At 36.1% G+C, this 25,435-nt stretch overlaps 2 long non-coding RNA genes across 2 annotated transcripts; one reads left to right on the forward strand and one right to left on the reverse strand.

The window, feature by feature from the left end:
* Window positions 1–3,374: 3,374 nt before the first annotated feature.
* LOC132623936 (uncharacterized) lies at window positions 3,375–6,512 on the forward strand. The gene is made up of 3 exons (XR_009576483.1): window positions 3,375–3,685; window positions 4,596–4,646; window positions 5,672–6,512. It is a non-coding gene; the product is annotated as an uncharacterized LOC132623936 (long non-coding RNA).
* An 8,743-nt stretch (window positions 6,513–15,255) lies between these two features.
* On the reverse strand, window positions 15,256–18,496 carry LOC132623943 (uncharacterized). The gene is made up of 3 exons (XR_009576485.1): window positions 17,876–18,496; window positions 16,880–16,930; window positions 15,256–15,575 (listed from the first exon to the last, which is right to left on the reverse strand). It is a non-coding gene; the product is annotated as an uncharacterized LOC132623943 (long non-coding RNA).
* Window positions 18,497–25,435: the final 6,939 nt, after the last annotated feature.

Here is a 25,435-nt window from a genome sequence, read left to right on the forward strand (position 1 = left end):
CTACACAAGCTTGGCTCCAGGCTAGATAAAAGAATTCCTGATCTTGTCGGAATTTATGTTACGGCCTCCGGCAAGCTAAAGCAGGCACCAAGAGCTTGGTTTGAAAGGTGACAGCAGAGTTTAACATTCGAGGACGAATGTTCTAAAGGGGGGAAGGATGTTACATCCCTCGTTTTCACAAGTTGGAAAGCGTACGAGTTCAATGACATTAGTAACGGAATAAGTTTGATGAATTTTGAAACTGTTATATATGGTCTTGATATAGTATTTTCTTTTAAGTAAATCCCTTTTAGTAAATATTTGATAAGCATGATTTTCTATAGTTATTACTGTTACTACTTCTGGGATACATTTTTAATTATGTGTGCGGTATGAGGACATTTAGAAATGAGATTTTATTTGTTATGGGTACATAAATTATTTTCTCTTATGAAAAGCTATCTTTTTCCATTATGAGAATTGATAGTACAATAATTTGTACTATTGATGTTAAGTTGAGGAAAGATTATAATTTGACGAACATGATTTCTAGATGTATTAGTTTTTATGAAATACGTGTATGTCTTAAGTTGATATGATATTTCAATAACAAAATTTTTGGAAGCTTATGTATTTCAAAGAAATATTAAAATATTAGTGTATGAGATTATATCTTATGATTTTACTTTTTACATTAAAATAATTGGAGGGGTGGCATATCATCCACGTTACCACATGAATTTTGGACATGTATTAGACATCATCATTACCTATTCATTCTTTATAATTAAGAAATTTGGCCAGCAATAATCTTTTTCTGATAAGTTTCCATCTTACTCCATAACATCCCGTATTTTTGGACTAGGAAATTGAAACATCCAACATGAACAAATTTACCTGAGCCCGAAGAATATGGTCATATTCAAGCATGAAAATTAAGAACTCGATGTATACAAGGAATAAAGTCCCGAAATGATTTAAGATGGAAAAAGTGTGACAACGATGATTGGAAATAATATTTTGCGTGTATCAAAAAGAGCTATGAACTAGTGCCATGTTGCATAATCATGATAATGAGTATATGAAGTATGTTAAGAGTAGTCCATATTTAATTAAATAAAGATTAAGAAATAAATTACGTGTAGAATTATTATAAACATTCTATTGATTTTAAGGGGGACAACATGGGACACATCGGTCCCACCAAGGGAATTACTAGCATTGGATAAAGATTAACATCAATAGTTGGAAAAGGATTAAATGGCCTGTCCAAGTGTTGCTACGTGGAGAATTCATGTGCTTACAAGAAGCTAAGTTAATTCTAAGGGATGAGTAAAATAAGGGACACATGTCTTCTTATATACCAAGTAGACTAACTGCTTCCAACACCCATTTTCGTTAATTTTAGCAACAAGTCATTGAGAGAATTAAACGTTGGCAGTACCTATTTTCTCATTTTGGGAGAAATTTCCAAACGTAACCAGCAGCCCCAAGTTATACTTAGCTAAATAATTTCTCATGAACTTATGCAGCAACGTTTCACACTTATTTTATGAAAGCAAGTATAGTTCTTGTTCAAATATCTAACAGGAGCAAGATTGTTCTTGGCAAATTTAAGTGAAAAGGATGGTTGATAGATTCATCAATTAAGGTATGTTTTATCCTCATATCTTGTTAATTAAGTTGTTTACGAAAGAATTCCCTAGTTTAAAGTGGCGGAAATGGTGCTACGAAAGTATTAACTAGTTTGTTGACATGATTGCCTTGTGGACTATTTTGGTGAGGTTTTTGGGGAAATTCTCAAGTGGTTATGTTGCTATTTAGTGTTGTTGCTGTTGTTGGGGATATTGTACGTATTATGGACCGTTTTGGAATTGGATTGGAGTAAGGGTTATAGAGGAAATGCTGCTCGAATTTTGTTAAGTTCCATTTGTATGCAAATTAAATTGTAAATGGTGTAGGTGGTCTAATCGTGATGTTATCATCTTAATTGTAGTCTTACGAGTTCGAGAAGTAGACGTTGGACAATTAGATAGAAACCCAGGTATGTAAAGCCTACCTTTCTTTCTTTTGGCATGACCTTTATGAAACGAACAAATAACACATATGTATGCTTTTAAAGAAAATTCTATTCTTAAAGCCACCAGGATGGCCAATATCTTTGACTTCCATAAGCCATTCCATATGGTTTGATACGTAGTTATGATGTCCGAAGTTCTATTCGATATGTTTCCGAATGTTGTTCGAAAAATATTTGATATGGCTAAAGTCTTGGATATATATTTTGATACGTACATATGACTCTAAAGGCTCCATTCGATTTGATCCATAAGGATATTTAAAAGTTCCCTAATATGATTGTTACTTGAATTTTCAAAAAGAGCTTCTGAAACGTTTTTAGAACGTTCTGTACTTCAAAAGTTCGTAACTTTCGTATACTAATTCTGATTGACCCGAAACTGATTTCTGAGCCTTCGGATGTCGTAAATATATTTGTCCATCGAGTTTTGGAATTTATTTAATTATATGCATTTAGTTTCTCACTACTCCACTCGTGGATGCCTCAATGTTTCCTTCACTGAGCCCGGGCCAGGATATGTTATCACGCGTATTCCACTGCATTGTTCGCCGCGCCTCGATGTGAGGGGGCATGTATACATGTACATGGGTTGTGGAGTATGTTGTGCCATGTACACATATTCTGATATATGATGATATGATATGATATGGCCATCTGATATGTTTGACATGTGCACATTCTGATATGATATGATATGATATGTTACGGAGTTATTCCCTACTCTGGAGTTATGCTGTGTTGTGGCGCCAGTGTCGGGGTGGCGACCACGTTCTGTTTACCCAGTCCCGTAATGGGACCAGATATGACATATGTTTTCTGCATGCACTATTTATGCTTTATGATCAGCATTTTGCTATTCTGGATATTCCGTTCATTTTCTGTACATTCTGCTTCGGTTATGACTTTGTTTACTACGTTCCGTGCTTTACATACTCGGTACATATTCCGTACTGACCCCCTTTCTTCGGGGTCTGCGTTTCATGCCACGCAGGTATAGACGACTGATTTACCGATCCGCCCGCTTAGGATTCTATTCTGCTGTCTTGGAGTGCTCGGTTGTTGTTATATCCCGTGTTTTCACACCTTTGGAAAATTGGAAATAATTTGGACCTGTATGAAATAAGGTCATAATTGAATTTATGTAACCCTTGAGTTGTTATGAAAAGAATATTAATATAGAAGTGTCGAGGAACGCTAAGGGCAAATTTGGGATTTCGAAAATTAGTTTCGGGAATTACAAAACGGGAATTATAATCCATTGGGCCCAAATAATTGAAAGAAAAATTTAGGCCCAATTCATAAGGGGTGGCCGGCCAACATACTTGGCCCAAACCCAAGTCACATGGCAACCATGTGACAATTTTAATTAAGGGGCTATAAGATACATTGAAAGTTCAAGAAAAATTTAGAAGGCAAGAAAAACAAAACAAGAGAGGAGAAAGAGAAGAGGGTTTCGGCTTTGGAGTGAAAAAATAAGCCTAAAAAATCTTGCTTCAAAAATTCATATTTTGTGGTTTTCCTACTAATTTGGGTAGCCTCTTCAACTTGGTGTAGTTGTCTTGGAGGAAGAAGCACTTGGTTCCTCAATTTGATCACTAGTTCAAGTAAAGAAGACTAGGGAAAAAGGTAAGGATTCATTCCTTTTTATTGTGTTATGAAGTTTTGTTTGTGTTGTAGTATGTGAGAATGAGTTGTTTGTACGGAAAAATAGAAGTTTACCGACTGGATATGTATATAGGCATGTGGCCGTGTATATATATGTATGTGTATAATTGTAAGGTGTTGAATTTATATCATATTCTAGTTGTGGATGGAATGAAATGCATCTTGGAAATGAAAATTGAATGAATTGGATAGTAGTTGGTAGTGGGGTGTTTGGCCGTGTGGTATGGGGTGTGTGGAATGGAAATGGATTAAGTTCGTCTAGTGTGTTAATTGTGTTATTGTGATTCTTGCAATGTAAATGAAAGTAAAACGATATGAGTTTGCTTTGAAATGGAATGTAGAAAACTTATGTCGTTTAAGTATGATTTTGCGACATTATGAAAATGAAGTTATTAGGTTGCAAATTATGACGGGTATTGATGAATTTGGAAGATGGAATCATGTTATGAATACGTAAGTCAAAGATTAGAAGTTTCGAATGCGTTATGACTTTGGCGGAAAGTTTGTATATTATGTACATCGTATGAATATCTTGTGGAAAAACGATATGAAATGCTTTTAAACTATGTTGTGGTAATCTAGATTGATAATGAATGTGAAATTGTTGAGAATAGTTTGAAAGTTAAGGTTAAAGTAAAGGTTATGACATTATGTCGGCAAGTAGAACTAGTGTTGCCATATTGTGTTTCTAATGTTGTTGTTGATGTTGATGTTGTTGCTTGGGTTGTTGTTGATGATTGTGAGCCGAGTTAAGTTCTCGGGGGTGCTATATGTATAGGGGAAGTGCTGCCGAAATTTCGGTAGACAAATAAGAGTTGAATTGAATTTGTAGCATCTATAACTTACAATTGGCAAACTTGACCATTTGCAGATTTTTGACGAAACGGGAAGTGAGTTTAGAAAGGCGTAAGGAGCTTGAAAGGTATGTAAAGCTACCCCGATCCTTCTTTTGGCATGTCTAAGTGTTTTAGGATCGGATTCGGGCCTCAAAAGACCTTCTTGGCCATTGGAATCCGCAAGAGAAAATATCAGTTTTTCCTTCAGTAGAATTGAACAATTTTGATATGCTTTTCCTGAAAGTATGTAGACTTTCTCTAAACTCCTTGAAAAGCTATAGAATGTCCGTGGAACCTTTATAGGTGACCCCATAAGCTTAAAGGGCGTAATTTGAGCCCACCGCCTTGCTTGTTCCGAGGTGGGCCCGCTATTCCCGGTTTTGCCCTTAATGTACTAAAGTCCCCTTTTTGAACGATTTTTGAAAGAAACGTTTCGACTACCCTTTTAATTACCTAACTAACATGGTTTTAAATATTCCATTAAGTCTGATAAATTGTTTTGATACTCGAAACTCATTTACTATGATTCCTTCCGACTTCATCGGAACGGTTTGTCTTTGATATGCCTCATCGAGTCTATGGAAACGTTTATGATATTTTACTTGCATTAGTTTCTCACGACTCTATTCGTGGATGCCCCAATGTTTCCCACACTGAGCCCGGGCCAGGATATGTTGTCAAGCGTAATCCCCTGCATTGTTCGCCGTGCCTCGATGTGAGGGGGCAGGTATACGCGTACATGGGTTTGTGGAGTATGTTGTGCCATGTACGTTTGTTCTGATATGATTTACTATGGCCATCTGATATGACATATTATGTTACGGGGTCATGCCCCTCTTCTGATTCTTTTGTGTTGTGGCACCAGCGTCGGGAGGGTGGCCACGTTCTGTCTGCCGAGTCCCTTGGCAGGGGCCGGATTTGATATGACATATGTTTCTGTACACACTCTGCATATTTTGAAATTATGTGTTTGACACTTTGGATTTTCTGCTTACTTTCTGTACGTTCTGTACCGGTTATGATCTTGTTTCTGTAATTCAGGCTTTGCATATTCAGTACATATTTCGTACTGACCCCCTTTCCTCGGGGGCTGCGTTTTCATGCCGCGCAGGTACCGACGACAGGTTTGCTGATCCGTCTGCTTAGGATCTCATTCTACTATTTTTGGAGCGCTCTTTTATTCAGAGCCATCTTTTGGTATAGTCTGTCACTTCTACATATATATATTTCTCGTTCATGGGTACGGCGGGGCCCTGTCCCGTCATATGATTCTGTCGGTCTGTTAGAGGTCTGTGGACATGTTTGTGGGTTGGGATCTTTCTGTACAGATATGTGTGTGTGTTGTGTTTGGGCGATCCCCTTCGCCGCGGCGGCCGGTCCGCATATATGTAGATGTTGCTTTGTTGGCCCTGTGAGGCCTTTGTTGGTATTTTCTGCGTGCGGGGTATTTGGGTTAGTCCGTAAAACAAAGGAAACTCTGCCGAAATTTTTCTGGAAATTATCTAAATTTAGAATAAAGCCTTGTCGGCTTCTGCCATATATTAGAATGCGTTTGAGTGCCCAGATCGGGCACTAGTCACGGCCTACGGGGTTGGGTCGTGACAGTTGTCCGGAGCCTACGTCTTGGTACAGTCTTTTGCCATTGTACATATGTATGTGGTTCAGGGGTATGACGGGGCCCTGTCCCGTCTTGTGATTCTGTTGCTATCTGTAGAGGTCTGTAGACATATATGTGGGTCATGGGTCGTGTTTGTTCGATTATGTGTGTGACTTGTGCCTTAAGCGGTCCCGTTTGTTATTATGGCCAAAACGGCCCATATGTTTGTTTATGTGTGTATATTTGGGGCGATGTGTATTCCGCCAGCCTACAGGATTGATATGATGTTTTTGTATGGGTGACCGCTTAAGATGATGTATGTTCTCAGTATTTGTGCAAAAGAACGTATGCTAAATTTGGATAAGTCTTTGATATGTCGATCTGGTACGTAAGTCTGTTTGGGTGTCCAATTAGGGCACCAGTCGCGGCCCACGGGGCTGGGTCGTGACAAAAAGAGAGAATACATCGAAAATGAGTTGATAATTTTTTTTTTCTTTTTTATCCCACATATTCAACTTCCGATCAACTTAATTAATTCAATGTTAAATATGCTGAAACATATATCACAAGAATTAAATTTTTTGATTTTGAACAAAAAATGGCAAAGGCGTTTAATGGCTGAAATTTTGTTTGTTTTTTTTTTTTGGGGGGGGGGGGGGGGGGTGGGGGGGATTAAAGGATGCTGAAGAAGATGAAAGGGTGGGTATAACGGGGAAGAAAGAAAAAGAGAGAAGAGCAAAAAATGTTTTTAAAGAAATTGACACGTGTCACATAATGATTGGTGCGTGACAACACAATTTTTTCTTATAATTGGGGTTGACCGAAAAGGGTATAATAATATTACTTTGAAGTAGTCCCCCCGCAAAGTTTCAGTGTCTTTTTGAAAAGTTAAGGGGGGTTTCTATGTATTTTCTCAAAGAGTAATGCTTACCATGCATAATAGCTAAAGTATAAATGAGAACATTATATTTTGGCTGAAACACGAAATTGCTTCAAAACGCAGATTTCAAGTTCTATAAGTGCCCTTTGTTCCTCTCGTTAATTCAAACACAATGTTACCTTAGACCTCTTATCACCTCCTATTTCATGTTTGTGCTTAATTGTCTATCTCAACAAAATTAAATTTAGAGCTCCTAATCACTTTTAAACTTGTGAACATATGCCATAAAAATTATTGTCCCTCTTCACACTCACAAAACAAAGAACTATCGATCACATGCAGAGGCTAGATGTGAGTAAGTAAAATTGGGTAATTTAGCCCCGCAGGAGACATGTCCTTCCACAAAAAGTTTATATACAGATATGTAAGTTCACAGAACCTAGGTGTAAGTATTATTACAACCTGTAATCAAATATCACTTAAGTACAATCATTTGGGTCTCAACACAAGTTTCAGTTTTATCAAAAACTAAAAAAAGAACATAGAATTTTCAAACTTGACCAATCTGAGGTATGCACAAATGGTAGAGACCAAACAGTTGTGTCCGTCTCCTGCTTCCCTGCAAATTTTACTGCATAAAGTCTCCACATTCCTTTTGCTTCTTGGCTGGATCAACTCGCACTTCTTTCTTTAGAAAGCTGGTGGATCAAACTTTCTCTAAAATTTAACCATGCTGCATAAAAATTACTGTACATATCATCTCATAGCAAACTAATTTCCACGGTCAATAACACTTACCTCTTTTCTCATTTTGCTCGCATGGCTTCAGTGAATGCGGATCTGGTGCTTGCAAGAGAGAACTCAGTTGAGGGGATAGCAGCAATAATATCACTGGCGGGTTGAAAGTTGATTATAGGCCAACCAAACAATCCCGATCATATCAAACGAATAAGGCCCAGCCTCGCCATAACCATTTCTCTTGATCCTTCTACACCTCGCTCGCTCCTTGGGAATGACAGAGAGAATGTTATAGCTGGAAATGCAGAATTAAGAGTGAAAATCAAGGAAATGGAACCAAAAAATAGAGGATAAGGTGAGTCATTCAAAGAGCCAACCACTTGTTAGAACAGAGGTCTGTGCATCACACATCGCGAGAAAATGTTTACTACAAAATTTCAGTAGCATTTCCAACTCCTCCTGTAATACATCATAAACTTAGCTTTTAAAATTTATGATTCAAAAGAGGTGGGTACGCAAGTTAATCGAAATGAGATTCGATGAAGAATTTAACTCTATCTTGATTTCATGACTTAGTTATTCATCTAGTACCATAAAACTATATTCTAAAAGTTCTGTTGTTCAGAGGCTATCTAATTCAAGGAACAGTTACACAACCCAGTAGCTAAAGATATGCCATTCCAAAAGGAGCAGTAAATATGGCTGAAAATGTACATGTAAGGCACAAATCAATGCTAATTTTTTTGCATTATGGTATTTTCCTTTATGAATTGATTCTCTTTAAAGATAAATTTCTTACTGAGCTATTTTCATTTGATCACATTTGGCTTCCTCCAAAGCGAAAACTTGTGGTTTTTCCTATATTATTTTCATTTTAAGATCTAATATGAAAACATAGTCTCACACCCTATCTGTGAATTCCTTAAGTCTTATTGTAATATTACTTAGCCTATTTATATGACATTGAACTTAATGTAATTCATTCCTTTGTCCAATATGATTTTGATCTTGTGGACCAACTCATTGGTCTAAAATCCGAACTTCTGATTTCGATCTTGTAGACCACCTCATTGGTCTAAAATCCGAACTTTTGTAACAATCGGAATTTGTTAAGCTCTACCTACTATTATAGTATATTCTTTGTCACATTAGAATTATTGTACTATGTGTGAATTGCTCTTTAAATGCAAATGACCAGAAGGTATTGATTCTACCTGAAATTAACTCCAGTCACGCCACATCTAAGAGAATGCATTGATCTTTTTTGCGTTGAACAAATATTGCAACAGAACCTATAAGTAATTCTTCCTCGTATATTGGCACACTAATTTGATTTTGAGGTAGCATGTAAGGGAAAAAATTCAGATCTTGTAATTGAAACAACCTATTAAATTTCAATTTCTCTAAGAAAACTTCCAAAACGAATTTTCCAACTTTTCTCATTACTGTTAAACATCATGGCCACATTTGAAGAGCGAAGAAACTTAGCTAATACTGATAGCAAATCTAAAACAATCACTAAAAAGAGGCTTTGCTAGGTGGGGGGTTCCACAACACAATCGGCAATCATCTATATGTTGCACATCAAGTCCAATAAACCAAGCTCCCAATGACACATCATCATTGGTTTGGTATACCTGTAGACATGTAAAAATTATTGAATGTGATCTTTACAAAAATTGAATGTGATCTATACAAAATTTGGATTATGTTCTAAATTACTTGGGGCTGGTAATTAATTTGGACTTTACAAATTAAATTAGTTCATATTATTATTTTTTAGCCCAATGTCCATCTCATCTAAACACCTGAACTCAAGCTACATGTCAAGTGACATGACATCCCAGTCAAATGCAAGAACATATCAAAAGTCGCTAAGTGTCCAAAATGACATGTCTTGGCCAATCACAAGCAACCTTATCACATAGCATTTGTGATAAGCTTGATGATTTACAAGAACCAATCAGAATGAGGCAAGAGAGTTCATCTACATTCGAATTGCTTACTCCCTACAACTATAAATAGGGGGTTTACATAACTTTCTTGGGGGATTCAGCAAGCATTGAAGAAAGCGACTACAACGACTACATAGTTCTTCAGAGGAGTATCGACGGAGTTCTGCCGGAGATCAATCAAAACGACGAAGTACCGCCCGACATTCCTAGCGATCAAAATACATCTCTAGAAGGTCCAAATCATCCTACCATTCGAGAAATACGCTACCGAAGGCCTTCGAATCAATGATGCATTTAGAAGAGAATAATCAAGAGGAAAACAAAATTGTACTCACAAGATTAAATAAAATTACATTTTTCTTTTATTTATTATTGCAGTTAATTTTCGGCACTTGAAAATTTATTGCGAACAAATTTTGGCACGCCCAATGGGACCAGTTATGCTCTTTATCTCTTCCTCTTGCAAATCAGAAACTACAAATTCAATTACTACAATGGCCTTCAGAAAGACCAACGATGTTCTATGCAAGAACGCTACTATTGATGCATTTTTTGATCTTAGTCATGCTGGCCCAATCACTCATCTCAAGTTTAAGACTAATGGCTTGAAGGGATCTGAATACTTCACCTCATTGGAGATGGCAAAAAAAACCAATTCTCAAATGACGGTTGTAACTGAAATCCCTGGGAGAAACCTTGCATCCATGTGTTTGACGAACACTCTCAAACTGGCTTCAACTTTGGTGAATCTGAGGATTCAACAAATTCTCCAATTTCAACTAATGTCAACGCATTGATGGCTGACGCAACTGACATGGACGAAAAGCTCTCGGTGATGGAGAAAAACATTGAAGCCTTGAAGAAGTCTGTTGACGACAAAAATCTTCAAATCACTCAATTTATGAACAAGTTGGAGGCCTTAGCACCTGCAGAGTCGAGTCATATCCCCACTTGTCCACCAGGTTTCACTCCACAAAACAAGGATATTGCGGATTCACTCGTTGAATACAAGTTTCAGGAAAAACAATTCGCTTCAGTTGCAGCGTTACTAGTTTAACAGTTTCAAGACATGATAACAAACAATATCACGGCTCAATTCGGTGGAGTACCACAAATTTTGTTATATTACTCCATTATGAGGATGGCATTGTGTTTCAACAGTTGCAAGACATGATAACAAACACCATCAGGGCTCAATTCGGCGGAGTACCACAAATTTTGTTATATTACTCCATTGGGAGGATGGAATTATGTTTAGCTTGGGTAAGTCATTTCCAACTCCAATTTTGACTTCTAAAACAGATTTTCAAATGGGTTAACCTATGGGTTTTCTTGAAATTGGTTTTTGTTTTGGTAAATTGATGAAAGTAAAGCTCTCTTGGGGTTAGAAATGCATGAACCTTGGGTTATGGATTGTTTAAGCTTTGGACAAATTAATTTTCTGATGAATTTCCTATTTTACCCATGTAGACCCGGGTCATTTTCTAAGGTCATTTTTGAGTCGTTTAAAAGGATAGAGTTATGGGTGTTCATAGATTCATTTTCTAATATGCTATTCGTATTTGGTAGACCTTCATGGTTCGGAAGCGCTCCGGACAGGAAAGACTTGGAAGTGATTGTGCTGTGGCTCCTGTTCGGCCCTCGAGGTAGGTTACAGTTTACTTTTATATAGACTCCGATTAGGGACACATATGTAGATGGTAATTATTGACGGAGAAAGCACAATACACCTACGGGCATGGCAAAGAGGTGAATTCTAATTAGGTTGGTATCGTCAGCTGTTATGTGGGCTTACCCCCGTGTTTGTTATTATCCATGATTGTTGGTTGATATTGCTAATCTGATATCTCACGAATCTCACAAAGAGTAACAAAACTTGTATTGGTTGTCATACCCCTTTTTAACCGGGTTAAAGTAGAGTACAACATATTGGTGATTCCTGTTTTTTATTTATTTTAAGGAGTCGCCACCAAATTATTTATGGTGAATTAGGACGCCTAAAGTTTATTAAAGTTATGTTTAAAGTTAACTCTGTTTAAGGTCTGCGAAACTTAAGATTCTAGGTAAGGGTTCAATTAGTCTAAAGGGAAGGTATTAGGCACCCTTTAAGACCCATTAACAATGGTTAACCGACCAGACTTATGATTAGTTAGGCTAAGTGTAAATATAGTATTATAGGAAAGAAAATAGCTTTGTAAATATGACTAAAGTAGTAAATAGCCATGTAAGAATGCTATTTAAAATAGGACTTGTAGAAAATAATAATTTGCATAAAAGAAAAATAAATTGAAGAAAAACGCGGGATGGTGTAATGTTTTAAACATGTTTGAAAATGACTCAAAAGGGGAGACATTAGCTGATTTTGTTATAAAAATAAAGATAAGATGGATTTTTTTTCTCAATGTACATGATTGATTCAAATTTGAAGAGTTGTTGATAAAGTATACATGAGTTCATACTTACATCTTAGTGGCATTTCAATTTTTTCTAAGATAATAAGACTAGGACGTACCCTTAATTCAAAATAGATGTTCGCGACTTCGCGTCTTTGAAGATCAATTGTGTAATATAAGTGAATACTATAAGTACTATAAACAATTTTAGAAATAGATAAAATAGATAAAAAGAAAACGAAACTGATGGAATTATTAATAGTTCTTCCTTAAGATGACTACTTATTGTTTCTACAACTACCCGTACTAATTCTCTATAATTCGTATAAACTAAAAGGCAAAAATAAAGTGTTAGTCATACAAGGTAAATAAGAAATACAACAAAAATAAGATAGAAGGAAAGAAGAGCAAATGGAACAGTCCATTTTTTGGACTGCTGCTGCAGCCTATTTTGTTATTGGGCTTCGGCCCAGAAAGCCCCTTTGTTTTGTTGTTGTTGCTGTGGGCAGGCTGGACAAGAGAGAAATTATGTTGGGCTTTTAGCCCAACGTCGAATGCGGAAGAATGTGAATCCCTCGGACTCGTATGCGATGTGTCATGTATATAAAAAAATGAAAAGGATTAGTATATGGTCAACGAATAGTGTTAAACATACGAATTATGAACTCAAAGAAAACAAATTAACAGATTGTATACTCTGTGTATATTCTAGATATATCTCATGTATACACAATTCAGCCACCACACACTTACTACGCATAAACAAGGCAACAACCAAACTCAACTGAATCAAACAGTATAACATCTATTATGCATTAGACATGTGCAAAGTTCAAGACATATATAATGACTAATATATGCACAGTATTCAGAGTATGCCTGGTATACCTGAAAGGTATACACTGATATGCGGCTCTTGTATACACTTGATGTATACTAAGGCTCATATACTATGTATACTTCGAGGTATATCATACCACAAACAGAAAATCAGAGAGAGAATATGCGAAGATAAGTCAACATGAGTATTTGGAGCATAAATGTAACCAAACAGTCAGCAAGCATCAAGGATTAGATTCTGATGATTGAATGAGTGGCCATTTATCAAGAATACATGTGAGATTTCAAACCAATTTTTCAATCAGTGTTTTGAATCAATTTTTTTTTTTAAAATATGCATGCAATGACAATTAAGTTCAAGAAGGGATTATTGCGGACTTTGAGCATTCAAAGATTTAGGCATGAGTGGGAGGCGATGCACAAATACATACATATGAGATTAATTTTACAAAGTCCTTAATGACACAAAACAGTAATAACAAGTCAAACAAGCAGTAACAACAGCTGTAATAGCAGCTGTGAGCATAGGCAGCTGTGAAGGGGCAAAGACAATCTCATGAGTGGACTTAGAGTCTCAGCAAAAGCAGGTAACATTGAATAGTAAAGGAAAGTATGAGCAGTAGATATATGGGATCAAAGGACAAACAGGATGGGTAAGGGTGCACTTTAAAGTTCAATGACAAACTTAATTAGTCAAACCAAATATAACTAGACTTAGGCAGACATGCCGAGTATGCACACTAATTGAGAGAGGTATGTTTAACTTATTTAGAGGAATACGAACGTCAACCATGATCCTAAACTCAAACGAATTTAAGAGAGTCAAATGAGTACTACAGAGTGATAGCTATATCATGGCATCTCAGGGATGGGCAAAGGCAAGCAGATTGGCAACAAGATCAAAACATGATGCAAGCTGAATGGCATATGACTTCACACAGTAAGGATGCAAAGGTAAATGCTCTGAAGTATGAGGAGGCACAACAGCAAGCTTATTATGGATTTAAAGTTAACAATAGCACTGCAGCTTGGTTAGGAGCTCAGCACATTCATGCGGGCAATTCAGGGGTAAAGCTCTAGTCATAGCATGCATGATCAGACGCAGGTCACAACATTTGAACACATGAAACCATAAACTTAATAGCATGTTCCAGATCCAAGCATGTAGAACAATAATGGACTTAAAACTGCCATGTTAGCAGAAAAACCAGGCCTTAAGCAACCCAAGGAAGTTACCACATATTAAACTAGGCAAATAACCAGCTTGGACAGTCATGCTGAAGTCCTAAAATGTTACCTCAATTTCATTTCACATGCAGGGCTCTTTACAGTTAGTTTGAGAAACACATTGCACACCTTTGTTGAGTTTAAAAAAACTCTTATGAGTTCATTAAGAGGGCAGACAGTTATATACTTAAAAATCGTGACCAAATATTCTTCTAAAACATGCCGATGATGAGATTAGGCAAATAAGACTGAACATGGACAAACTGCATAACAAAGTATTTTGTTGTCGAATTCCTGTATGCGACATCTAAACCCCAAAACGAACCCTGAATATAGTCATATTCTACTACTAACACATAACAGAGACCATTAGAGCTAATATAGGTATTGACATATTTATTTCATGATTTTTTTAAAAAACAAAACACACGGATATGACTAGTATCATGGTCTAAGATATGTTTATCTTCATATAAACATACTAATCAAACTAAAATAGAATTAGATCTAATACATGATTGCTAATGGAACTGAGCATAAAACACAGATTTGAGACCAAATTAAATCAACAACCAAACATCGACATATCATATAATCATTTCATCGTATCTACCCAAATAGGTTATATTCGTGACAGGGTATATTGCTTGAATAAATAGAGTGAAAGAGAGATGGTGCCGACCTGTTTTGGGTACAGTGAAATGGGTGTCGATGGCCTCGAATCTTCTCTCGAATACCACAAACGATCTCGAAACTCGAATTACAACAATCCAGAAGTTCTTGTTTTCCAGAAATGTTCAAGAGCAAACTCGAATGATTTATCGAATCGTGTCAAATGTAGGAGTAAGCTACCCGAAAATGTTAAGACTCAAGAAATCGATATTTTAAGGAAAAGACCTCAGCGGCTAGAAAGAACTTGAAACGGAGTAGAATTAGAACAAGCTAAGACTTAAAATAGTAGTGCAAAGGTGAAATGCTGAGTATGGTGAAGTATTCTTGTCACGACCCGACTAGGGGCCGTGACGAGTACCCGATACTTGTACCGAGCACCCCTTATCTATCGTATTACCTGTACCTCTTAGCAAGCCGTGTAAACCGAGCCATTTTTTTTTCCTTGAACATAAACTAATAAACTCCGTTATTACCTTGTACAACAATATTAACATGCCAAAATACTATACATATATCTGTACCTGACTGACTGTACGTATCTGTCTACGAGCCTCTAGACATAGTACACTTATACATAGAAAGGGCCGGGGTGCTACCAAGCCCGAATGTATATGCATAAAATAGTACCGCTGGAGTGAGGCTCCGGAACAACTGGAGCGCTGTCAAGTGCGGCTGGTAGAGCTTCTAAGGATCACGTCCACCTGTCTGCTGACCTGCGCGGCATGAAACGCAGCGTCCACAAGAAGGGACGTCAGTACGAATAGTGTACCGAGTATGTAAGGCATGGAAGACAATGCAAGCAATAACATAGAGTGCGATTAATAATATCATGGAGTCACATGACATATAACGAGGCAAGAAAGTAACCTGTACATAGGAAGGCCCCTTTTTGGGCGGCTATCATGCATGGCTCGTCTTTCCCTTTTAAAAACGTTTCCCCTCCATGAACGTAGAAAATAGAACTTATATTATGTCGTATCTTGTCGTATCGTGTCCTATCGTGCCCTATCGTATCCTATCGTGTCTTATCATGGCATATTATATCGTGTAATGCCATGTCTTACTACAGCATGTCGTATCGTGTTATATCATGTCAATGTCATAGTATAGTGTGTCATAGTGTATCATGCCATAGCGTAACTTGTCATATCATAGCATAGCTTATCATATCATAGCATAGCTTGTCGTAGCGTATCATATCATGGCATAGCGTATCATAGCGTATCATATCATAGCTTAGCTTTCCGTTGAAAATCTTTTCTTGTTCATATATATATAAAAATAGAACATGTCATATTGCCGAGGCGTCGGCAGCCGATCCATTTAGCCATAAATACACATCCCGCGTCCGGGACGATATCATGTCATGTAATGCCAACTGGTCAGGTGGATATGCGTGTATAACGCTCTGCCCTTATTCCCATCTTCCCCGTATACATATGCATACATCATGTACATATATCAGCGTCTATAGCGCTCTGAATCTTTTATCATATACATATACTGGTATATCATGTACATATTTTATAAACATATATATATCTTATATACATATACATGTCTTATATACTTTTACATATCTTATATACATATACATATTTTATATACATATACATATTTCCATTAGAATGGTACAGTACTTATCGTTTGATAATCGGAACGAGGATCAAAAGTTTCCTTTGGATTCTACTCCCAAAATAAGTCAAACGGAGCAATAGGGAAAATCCGGGAACAATGGGCCCACCTCGGGTCAAATGAGGCGGCGTACCAAATTTACGTACATTATATTTCATGACGTCACTTGTGAGGGTTTTAAGGTAGTCGGGTCATATTTATGCCAGTTCTAGATGTTTAGGAAGTTTCTCCAATATTTTACGCAATTTCTAATTCAATTCTACTGAATGAAAAAGGGGAAACTTTAAGTGCGGATTCCGGGAAATAGAGTTGTCCCCGAGGCTCGTACCCAACTTATTACGTTTAAGACATGCCATAGAAGGAAGGGTGAAGCCTTACATACCTTTTTCGCTTCATACACGTCTCCAAAATCAAGTTTCAAGTTCGCCAAAATCTACAATTTGGTCACAATTACCAAATGTTAATTGTAAGGCTTTAAGATTTCAATCTTAACCAATACTTGTCTACAAAAATTTGGGCAGCATCTCCCCTATAAATACACCATCCCCAAAATTCAACTTAGCCAATTTTTTATCAACAACAATCCGGGAATTCAACCCGGCCAAACTATCAACACAATGACAACAACCATGACTACAAAACACAATATAACACAACTAGTCTTCTTTCCAACATAATGCAATAGCTTTCATTCCAACTTCACATTTCCAAACCAATCTCAATGTTTTTACATTCATTACTAATCAAGATCATTACAATATAATTCGGAAGCATTTCATATCGTTTCTACCAAATATTCACAAGATATACAAAATATACAAACTTTCCACCAAAACCATAATCCATCCAAAACTTCTAATCTTCAATCTACATATTCATAACATATTTCCATCTTCCAATTTCATCAACCATAATCATAATTTGCACCTTAATAATTTCATTTTCATAATTACATAAATCTACCATAAAATCACAAAACTTCTCATAACCGCTTAACAACCAATCTTTCATGCCAATATGGACTATTATCCTTCCAAATTCACCAACTAACATAATAATTCACATTTAAAACTCCACTTCTATAATTACATAAAAACTGCATTAAAATCACATAATTTCCTATAACTATTTCCAATAATTTTCCATGCCAACTTGAACCATTTTCTTCCATTTCCAATATAAATTTCACCATAACCACAACTAGAATACAACATAAAATTCAACTCATACTATTTATACAACAATATACATATATGTCCACTTACATATATGCACACCCACTTTGTAAACTTCCATATTTCCATAAATTCTACTCATTTCTACATACTACAACATAAACCAACCTTCATAACATAATAAAAAGGAATTAATTCTTTACCTTTCTCTCTTTTCTTCCTTCTTGGCTAAGACTTGTAACTCACAAAAATATGTGGTTTCTTGCTCCAATGACTACTCCACCTTGCTAAGGGCCCTTTAATTGGTAGAAAATGATTTTTGAATTTTTTTTTTTTTGGTCTTGAGCTTGGCCGAAAATGGCCCTTAGGTTTCTCCCTCTCTTCTTTGTTTTGTTTTTCACCTTCTAAATTTTTCTTGAAAGTTCCATGATAATGATCCCCTTTTATCTAATTAGCACATGGAAAAATTAATTAAATATCATGGGCTTGCCAAGCCATGGCCGGACACCCCCTTTATTTGGGCCTCAATTTCTTTTTTTTTTGTCATGGGCCTAACTCGGTTGGCCCCGAGTTGGGCCTAGCCCACTGACCTTTCGACCTTAAAACGTCCATATCTCCTTGTACCGATGTCACCTGGGAACCCACGACCTATGGTTGGAAAGCTAATTCAATTATCTACAACTTCTATTTCTTGGTATGTTTCCAAATTCCAAACTTATAATACCGTTTTTGCCCCTAAAACTCAGATCACCCGAAAACGTTTTCTTAAAAATATTCGTTTGGAGGACTTCCACTTTGATTTGGCCCAAGGGTCCTTCTTGAGTTGTGTTTAACTTCACATATGTGATTCATATGACTTTTCAGATGTTCAAAAAAAATCTCGATGTGTGGGCCCCACCTCAGCTTACAAATAATCCGACGTAAAAAAAATACGGTAAGAGGCGATTCCCTTTGGGGAATGTAAAGGAGCCAGAGGTTCCGCGTTCGACCCCCCGTAGCGCTGCAGCGTGATGAGGGTTGGGGCGAAGGCCTTGGGCGGACGGGCTGTACCCTGGCATAGACAATACCTGAGTATGTGTAGGACCCAGAGGGGATGCCTCACAATTCTGTTCCCGATTGTTGGGGTTTTTGGTCTGTTTTTCTTGATCGGGTTTCTTGCTCCTCAAAATCCCTCTCTTTAAACGATTCAACTAGCATTATTTTTATAGGGTTTCATTGGTATTGAAGAAAAGAGAGGAGCGTATGAGAGAGAGGAGCGGGTAACAGAGAGGGATGGAGGAGACAGAGGCGTGTGGGGGACAAGGTGAGTGGAAATGACAGGGAGCAGGTGTGGTGGAGAGGAACGTGAGGGAGCAGAGAGATGAGAGGAGAAAGAGGCGGAAGAGAATGGGAGAAGGGAATAAGAAAGAGAAGGAGAGGAATTAGGTTAAAGGGTGAAGGGGAAATGGGTTGGACCGGGTCGAGTGTTGGGATGGACCGGGTATTGGATTAAAATAGTGGGCTGGTCTGAAATTAACATGGGGGCTGAGTTGAATTTTAAGTGTGGGCTGAATTGTTTTGGGTAGGGGAATAATGTGGACTGGTCCGTTTGTTGGTTCGAAAATGAGTTCTTCTTTCTTTGTTTCAATTATTTGTGGGCTTCTAATTTGACAACTAGTGCAATATATATTACGTGAAGATAAATAGTAATTAGTATATAGAAAGTAAGGATTTAACAAAGTAAAAATTAATTTAACGAGTACAAATCCTAAAATGAAACGATGACGAACCATTTAAAATTTGTGATAAAGTAACACTCGTAATGTTGAAAATAAAATTAGCGATATTAATAATAGTAGCAATAAAAAATGAAAATAAAATATTTAGCTCATCAATAAATTTAGAAGCCCGAGCAAATAAGATTAAATAAAGGAGGGACAAAATTGGGTGTCAACATTGGTGACTTGAGCTGTTTCCGACATTCATGATTACATCCCTTGGTTCCCCGATTTATTGTGGTCAGAGTGATTTCCTTGCATTGGCATATGACTTGTCATTCTAAGAAAATTGCGGTATAGTCGATTGAATTTATGCATGGCATAAAATCCATTAATTTATATGTGACTTGATATGATGTGACTTGAAATGATGATAAGTGAGAGAGTGTAGCCTCTGATGTCTTTGCGGAGAACGTAAAAGAGAGATAAGAGCTCGTGATCCGAGGTCTTTACCGGAGCTAGATGATTGCTCGTGTTCCGGGGTCATTTATCGGAGCGAGATGAATGCTCTTGTCCGAGGTCATTTACCGAAACTAGGGTACATGGACTTCGCGAGTCCCCCATGGGTCATGGCTATGAGGCATTGCCCTTAGCATGTGTGTACAGTACGGAGAGGAGGCCCGGGGGAATTGCATAGCATTTCATTTCATTTGCACTGCATTCCACATCATTGCATGGTACACTTTCTTATAATCTAACATTTGCAACAACTTTAAAATAAAAAAGTTGACCCTATTCTAACATTTTTAATAAGATTTTCAGGTTGCTAATAAATGATCTTTAGACAAAATCTAAACGGTTAATGAGTTGCCAGAGAAATAAAAAGTACTCCCTTCATCTCACTTTATGTGATACATTTCGGTTTTTGAGTCAATTTGTTTAAATTTTGAAGCTAAATTGGTTTAGATTAATTCAATATTTTAAGATTAAAATTTATATATTTGAAAACTACATAAAAATTGCTATAAGGTGTAACTTTTCTCATATCAATTTGGTGAAAAAATATATTTTATAATGTAGCTCAAACTTCATGCAGTTTAACTCTCGGGAAGCGAAAAGTATCACATAAATTGGGACAGAGGAAGTATTATTTACTAAACAGTTGCGCCTAAAAGGTAAAAACGGCGTAGAATTTCACTTGAATTTGTTTGAAAGCGCATATGTTTTCATTGAATTAAGTTTTTAAATTTCATGTTGAATGATTATGGATATAGCTGGAGTAATTTCCAATTATTTTTATGTTCACTTCTTATAATAAAAAGAAAAGTATATATAAATAATGGGAAAATACTTAAAATGCACCCCAATGTTTGGCCAAATTTGCAACGACGCACCTAACCTTTATAGGTGACCTATTACCCCCTATACCTATTTATAGTGTCTTTTATTGACATTTTTGTGGTGAGTTGGACATGAGCGTGAGGACACGCACAAGGGGCGCGTAAGATGCATATTAAACTCTGCTAACCCCCCCCCCCCCCCTTTTTTTTTTTTTTTTGCCACCTGGTCCTCCCAACTGCTATTTTTTTTAATTCCCTCAATTTATCTATTATTGACCCATTTCAATACCATATTACCCAATTGAAACTCCATTGATGCTTAAAAAATTGAAAACCTAACTTCAAATTAAGGGATGGATTCAAGAGGTAAGTTACAAGCTTGAGTAAATTTCTCCTCTTCTTTCATTTTTTTCCTATATCTAGTAGGTTACGGCTTCTAATTTCCCCCAATTTTTTTTATACATTAAGTTATGAAAGAGGTAAAATCTAGTGTCTTCAGTGCAAAATGTGCCAAAATCCAAACCCTAAACTCGACAATTTGACTACAATGCGCAAAAAATACGATGATGATGTGAAGATTTGAAAGGGAGTCGATTCGTTTTTTTGGAGTGTTTTTCATCTAAGTGTTAAAGAATGGGAAGAAAATAAGAAATGGGTAGATATTATAATGGTAAGGGTGTTTTAGTCTTTTCTCAGGCGCATGGGGTGCACCTGACTTTAAAAGACTAGGGGTGATATTTTAATGGCCAATAAAACACACTATAAATAGGTACAGGGGGGTAATAGGTCACCCGTAAAGGTTAGGTGTGTTGTTGCAAATTTGGCCAAATGTTTTGGGGTGCATTTTATGTATTTTCCCTGTAAATAATCAATGTTTCTCTAGTAATAGTGCAAAAATTACACCAATATTTAAGTAGAAAGCGAGAAAGACTTAGTACTTTAATTTTCTACTAGTAAATTTGTCCGTGCTTCGCGCGGTCATAAAAAAAACTTTGTTCAATTTAAGAAATAATCTTTGTTTTCATACTAAAATATTAAAAATAACCATTTTTATTTCTAGAAAAACTAAAAGTATTATTAAATTATTGCTCAAAATCAAAACACGCATCGATACAAGTTTGTTACTCCAACTCAAAGCTATATGCAAAACTTTAATTTTTAGAAACTAACCAAAAGTAGAATTAAAACATTAACTGTATCTTCTTCTTCTTCTTCCTTTTTATTTTTTTATTTTTTTAATAAAGAGCACATGAATGGATTCTAAAATATCTAATAAATAAATCATTATAGGGTAAATGACTATATTTGTTCCACACATAAAAGGATTTTAACCACTCTCATTCCGAAACAAAAAGTTACCATAAACCTAAGATTTGGTATCTAAGAAAAAAGAAACTAAGTCAATTAACAAAATTAGGTTGCAATTATTATTGTTGAAGAGGCCTTAATATGAAACTTTAATATGCAACTCAATGCTTTTCACCGGAGCAAACCTCAGTTTACAAAGAATGTTGGACATCTCTTCACACTTCTTCTTTTGCCATCTTGATGGCAACTTCCTTGGCACCTGAAGTGTACGTTTGTCTGTTGCGACCTTAGAAAGTTTAGTAATTCTCTTTACTAAATTAAATTCGCTTCTTGTTATTCTTTTGCTACGATCACGTCACAACATTTCATTTTGTTAAGAACCACAAAGAGGCTTGCATTTGACTGCTTTAAAGCTGTTACTCTTTGTGGTAGTTTTTAAGACTTTAGTATGGTACGATACGTAAAATTAAAGTCGTCTAGTATGACAGTACGTAACACAAGTTTAAATAGCTAAAAACTCAAAGTTAGTCCGACTCTTAATTATGCACGAACTTTTTAAAAATTTGTCACCAAATATATATATATGTGTGTGTGTGTGTGTGTGTGTAATATGAAGACCACGCTACACATAAATGTAGTAGAAAATTTAACAAGAATCTACTAGCTAGAGTAGGGAAGTGTGTTTATGGAATAAATTGATACTATAACACTTTTAATTTATTTCTATATTGAACTATATATAACTACTTAATTTAACTACTTGTCTCAATTATCCATTCTCGAGTTGACTCACCTCAACAAACCCTCTTTAAACTACTAAAGCATAATCCAGCTAAGGCTGCTCAGCTAGACAAGTCAGTGATCTTACTAAAGAAACAGATATTATGGTATGTAAATACTTCAATCTTTAAGATAACCAAACAAAATGACGTCTAATATATCCAATCACAGACTTCCCATTATGTCGTACGATATATCAATCCGGAAGCCATAGTCCAAGATTCTCAATTTGTCATACAAATGAAAGAGTTAACACATTTTCCTAGGGTTAGAAGCTTTGGATAGAGCAGGTGAGAGAGCTTAGGCAAGTAGTCTTTACGCCCCTCCAAATATCAAAAAAAGGAGAAATGAATTTGATACCCATTCCGCTAGCCTCCATAACTACCCTTCCTGCCATCCTCTCCTCCTCCATTCTTCTTCTTTTTCATCTCCCTCCACCAGCAAGATAAGTAGCACATCCTGAATTTAACAGAGAAATACATCAATTTTATGGTTCAAAACACAGAAACCCCTTTAAACACCTAGCAAGCAACACCACTTGCTTCAAACAACAAAACCACAACATCAAAATTATTTAAAAAGAACATGATCATGTATAGGAACTAGGAAAAATTATTGTATATAAGACATATATTAGCATAGACCATAATGGATATAAATACTTCATATAACACAAGATATATGATGATCAACCACCTGATCAGGGAAAAGAGAGGTGCTCTATTATTAGCACTTAACCCACCACTCTCATTTTACTTTTTTTCCAAAAATAGTCCAAATTTAACAGAGAAATACATCATTTTTATGGTTCAAAACAAAAATCTCTTGAAACACCAAGCAAACAACACATCATTTGCTTCAAACAACAAGCCACAACATCAAAAAAAAAATAAAAAAATTATCGCATATACAAATTTGACAAGCAAACTTGTTGAATAGAAGACAAATAATCAAATATTTGAATAAAATGAGTCCCACCTAGAGCATAATGGATATAAATACTTCATAAACGAGACCCTCCAATCAAACTTCATAACTAACACAACCTTGTTAGGTGTTCTTTCATAATGGATACAAATACTTCATATAACAGAATGTACATGATGATCACTGACCAGCTCAGGGAAAACAGAGGTGCTCTGCATGTTTGTGTGTAGAACTAATGACATTGATACAATCATAACAATCCACTCAAGGTCAACAAACTACCAATTTACTTTTTTTTTTTTCCAAAAATAGTCGGAAGTTAACGTAGAAATACATCATTTTAGTTGTTCAAAACACAAAATCCTTTGAAACACCTAGCGGCAACTCCTAACATCAAAATATAAGTGTTGTAAGACATATACTTAACATAGAGCATAACTGATCATATAACATAAGGTATATGATGATCACCCGCCTGATCAGGGAAAATAAATGTACTCTCACCTTTTTCAGCAGTCCTTTTATTATTAGCACTCAACAAGGTACCAATTTTACTTTTTCCAAAAAAAAGGTATAAAATTAACACATAACAACAACAACATACCCAGTGTAATTCCACAAGTGGGGTTTGGGGAGGGTAGATTGTACGCAGACCTTACCCCTACCTCGTGAAGGTAGAGAGGTTGTTAAATTAACACATAAATACATAGTATTTTTTATGGTTCAAACACAAAATCCCTTGAAACACCTATAGCACCTAGCAAGAAACACATCACTTGCTTCAAACAACAAAGGCACATCATCAATTTTTTTTTTAAAGATGATCATGTATAAGAACCAAGCAAATTTGTTATACGTAAGACAAATATTAGCATAGAGCATAATGGATATAAATACTTCATACAACTAGGCCCCAACTATTGATGATCACCAACCTGGGAAAAGAGGTGCTCTCATCTTCTTGTGAAGTCCCTTTATTATTCCAATTTTACTTTTTTTTTCCAAAAATGGTATGAAATTAACACATAAATACATCATTTTATGGTTCAAAACACAAAAACCCCTTAAAACACCTAGAACACCTCGCAAGCAACACATAACCTGCTTCAAACAAAAGGCCACAACACCAAAGTTACTTAAAAAGAACATGATCATGTATAAGAACCAAGCAAATTTGTTATATACAAGACATATATTTGAATGAAATGATGCCGACATGGAGCATAATGGATATAAATACATCATATTAAAGACCCTTCAATCAAATTCATAGCTAATGCATGTTAGGTGTCATTCATAAATGATATTAAGTACTTCAAATAACCAATCCCAACATAGTTTTTTTGGGATTCAAACCTATAAATGGATGATCATCCATCTGATCAGGGAAAAGAGAGGTAGTTTCATCTTCTTGAGCAGTCCCTTTATAATTAGCACTCAGCCCACCACTCTCATCCCCCAATCATAAACTTCCAATCAAGTTCAACAAAGTACAAAATTTACTTTTTTTTTTAAAAAAAAAAATCGTATAAAACTAACACATAAATACATGCAAAATTCCTTGAAACGGAGGATATTGCATACTTTAAAATAAGCACGAAATGCAAGCAATGAGAGAACAATCTTATCGGTTTAACAGACTTTTTCCTTTGATCACGTAAAAGCGCTTTCACAGATTTACAGTCAAGATAGTTTTCTTTCCTTCCTTCCA

Source organism: Lycium barbarum, chromosome 2, assembly GCF_019175385.1.
Source record: "Lycium barbarum isolate Lr01 chromosome 2, ASM1917538v2, whole genome shotgun sequence".
Lineage (NCBI taxonomy): Eukaryota > Viridiplantae > Streptophyta > Magnoliopsida > Solanales > Solanaceae > Lycium > Lycium barbarum.